Raw genomic sequence first — 3,806 nt, forward strand, 5'->3', positions numbered from 1 at the left:
GTAAACTAGCCAAAGGGCATCTGGGAATTCTTTGTATTAGTTTTCTACCAATCTAAAGCTAGGAGAAAATATGTGTCTAAAAATGAAAAGGGAAACAGGATAACTTAATTCACAAATCAGAAAGTCATTCCACTGAATGGATTTATGAGTAAATGAAACAAACATTGAACTAGGAAGTGATTCCAAAAACCTACTTTTTTGCAAAATAATTAAGTATAGGAGCATGTAGCCCACCCATGGGAGACTGGCCTATGAGGCAGCCAGCCAAGAAAATCCCCAGGCTTGAAATTTCCCCTCCTGATAGGAAATTTTGCCCTTCCTGTACAGACTTACACTTCTCAATTTTGGTTTTTCTACAATACAAATCTCAGCCTGCCAGGTATCCACCTCCAGCAATTTCAAATGCTTCATATAATGCTATGTAGAAGGCAAGGAGCTGTGTAACATGAAAACACTCATATTCTTCTCATCTGTGCAGTGAGTATGATTTTTTTTCCATCAACCAATTTTAGGTTTTGATTCCCATCATGACCATCACTCAGTTTTGGGTATTTAAGGTTTATACTTGTCTAGCAACAGTATTCTTCCTAAAGAGATTAATATGCAGATGGCAGAGGAAGGATATTAAGCGGAGACCAAATAACTTTGCCACCTACAGTCAACTATTCATTAGTTCTTAAACAGACAGATGTGGAAGAGTTGGCTTCCTGGGATGACCCACACACAAGTGTGAAGATCAAAGGAGGGAATGAGTATGTGGCAACCCAACAAAATACTTTGGAACAAATGGAACCTACTATTTTAAAAACATGACACTATCTATAAGGAAAACTCAGAAAATCATTATTAAGAGGAGAGAACTATTAAATTTTGACATTCCTGATGGTAGCACAGGTTTCTTTCGTAGATTAGCAGTTACACAAGATATGCTGTGACCAAAAAAAAACTGACAAAAACAATTTTAAGGAGGAAATATTTAATTGGGGACTCATGGTTTCAGAGGTCTCAGTCCATAGATGGTTGACTCCATTCCTTAGGACTGGAGGTGAGCCGGAGCACTGTGGTGGAAGTGTGTAGTAGAGAAAAACAGCTGGGAATGTGGTACCAGGAAGCAAAGAGAGAGTGAAGATCAGCTCACAAAATATATATCCCAAAAGCACGACCCTAGGGACCCACCTCCTCCAGCTATACCCTACAGTCACCACCCAGTTAATACTTATCAGGAGATTAATGCCTGATTAGGTTAAGGCCCTCGTAACCCAATCATTTCACCTCTAAAGGTTCTTGCATTGTCTCTCAATGAGCTTTTGGGAAGGCTTCTAATCTAAACCATAACACTTTTATTCATCAATCTTCTGAACTTAGATACCTGGTTTAAAAAAAAAAAAAAAAACCAATGCATTGGAAGAAGAGCAAGAAGACAATGCAGCCTGGCAAGCAGAAGTTCTGAGGCAGCAGAAAATAGCAGATAGAGAAAAGAAAGCAGCAGAATAACAAAGAAAGAAAATGAAAAAGGAAGCACAGAGGCTAATGAAGAGGGAGCAAAATAAAATCCTTGTGACACTTTCATAACAAATGTTCTCCAAATGTCATGATGCCAGAAAGAGAAATCTGAGCCCCAAGAAGCACACACCATTTGTATAGATCAGAGAGTATTTTTAGAATACAAAGTGCTTAATTCAGTGCATTCATCAGACCATCCAGGACACCAGGGTTCTCCCAAATTACCTTGCACTTTTAATGAGTGAGATTCAAAAGAACAAAAAAGACTTATGAGACAATAGTCTCTTTAACGTGCCCCAAATATAAGACAACCATTTGCTGTAGAGAACTTACTACCAATGGAATATAGAAATACCTCTCAAACTAGTGTTTCAAACTAAATAAATGGGTGTAAATTAATTTATGATGGCAAAGAATTCTGCTTATGCTTTCCTTAAATGTGTATAATTATGAAAAAAATAATTTTAATATTCTTTGATTCCACTGTAACCTGACCTGACAAACTGTAGGTCTTCAACTTCTTTATTTTTATTGTCAAAAGCTGATGCTGGCATACATTTTCTCAAATTGAGCTTGTGTTCTTTATGTTTAATAGAGCATTAAGGAATTTGATTATTTGTTCTTTTAAGAAAATGACATTAAATGCAATAATTTTTATTTACATGAAAAATAGTTAAGTATGAATAGAGATGTCTTAGCCATAAGACTGGTATCCTAATTAGAATAAGATATACTCTTTGTTTGTATAAATATGTCAGAATTCACTCTAATGTCATGTATAACTAAAAAGAACTAATAAATATGCTAACATATCAAAAGAAAAAAAATAAAAATAAATTAAAATATTGTTATGGTTTAGATGTAGTGTTCCTCCAAAATCACACATGTGAGATAAAGCAAGAAGGTTCAGAGGAGAAATGACTGGATTGTGATGGGTGAATTAATCCCTGGATAGGATTAACTGAGTGGCAACTGGAGTTGCAGGGTGTGGCTGGAGGAGGTGGGAATTGGGGCATGGCTTTAGGGTATATATTTGTATCTGTCAAGTGGAGTTTCTCTCTTTCTGCTTCCTGATCACCTTGTTGAGATGCTTCCCTCTGGCACACTTTTCCCTGTGATGTTCAGGCTCACCTTGAGCCCTGAGGAATGGAGCCAGCCTTCTGTGGATTAAGACCTCTGAAACCATGATTCCCTAAATAAACCTCTCCTCCTTTACAGTTGTTCTGGTCCCATTGTTTAATCACAGCAACAAAAAAGCTGATTAAAACAGATATCACCAGTAGAAAAAAGGAGTCTAGTAATTTCAAGGAAAAAAAAATTATAAGCATAATATTAAAATTTGGTGAAATTATTTAAAAAGCATCAAGGAAATTTTCACCAAAAGACAATAGTTCTTTTAGATGAGAAGTGGGGTTAATGTTAATGAGGCAGGAGCAAAAGATCACTGAAGAATTCACTGTGGAAAGTACTCCTTTTGGGGATTTATTATTGACACTTTACACACACCAACTCGCAATTGCACTATCTTGACACAGATCATACTAACCTCAATAAATTTCAAAGACCTGTGATAATAAAGGTTGCTATTCTTGTTACATGGCAATTTCAAAAGTGGGGTGGGAACTTTTTTTTCCTCAATCCAAAATAGCCAACCAATGTTCAAGAACCTTAACTAACCTAACCCATGTGGAAAAACACTCAAAACAGAACATAGTTTTTCAGGAATTTAAAAAATAATAGTTGGTTCTATTGTATATTTTTTATTTGTGTTTTTGTTGTTTGTATATATGTATTTATTGTCTGTGATATTCACTTTATTTTTACCCAGCAATTTTAATGTACTTACAGAATGAGTTATTGGAAAGAGCACTTTATTTATAATGTCAAATAATAATTAAAAGGATATAGCTTATGACTTGTTATAATCTAGAGGATATGGTTTATGTCTTGACCTGTATCTGTCATCCAGGAAGCAATGAGGTATTTGATAAAATGTAGTAAAATATAAATTTTAAGCCAAAAATAATGCAAGTGTATCAGAAATGTAGTAATTTAATTTTTATCTCTTAACCCTACTTCCTTTGATATTCCACTGAATGTCATAAACTGTATAATAAACACATTGTTATCCCTCCTTTTAGTACAAAGGAGATAAATGTTTCACAAGTGCTTCCATGAAAAAAATGTTCTGATTTGCCGTGATCACTGATTCTAGGGGACAAATACTGCCACCCTGGTCAGTGACATGCTACTTATCTGACTTTAACATGGATTTGGGAAAACATGCAGATAATCCAATACAA

The 3,806-nt window shown here is 35.2% G+C and overlaps 1 pseudogene; it reads left to right on the top strand.

Moving 5' to 3' along the window:
* The first annotated feature begins 527 nt into the window (after positions 1–527).
* Positions 528–1,572, top strand: LOC124974381 (receptor-binding cancer antigen expressed on SiSo cells-like; annotated as a pseudogene).
* The last annotated feature ends 2,234 nt before the right edge of the window (positions 1,573–3,806 follow it).

This window comes from Sciurus carolinensis, unplaced genomic scaffold, assembly GCF_902686445.1.
Source record: "Sciurus carolinensis unplaced genomic scaffold, mSciCar1.2, whole genome shotgun sequence".
In the NCBI taxonomy this organism is placed as follows: Eukaryota; Metazoa; Chordata; class Mammalia; order Rodentia; family Sciuridae; genus Sciurus; species Sciurus carolinensis.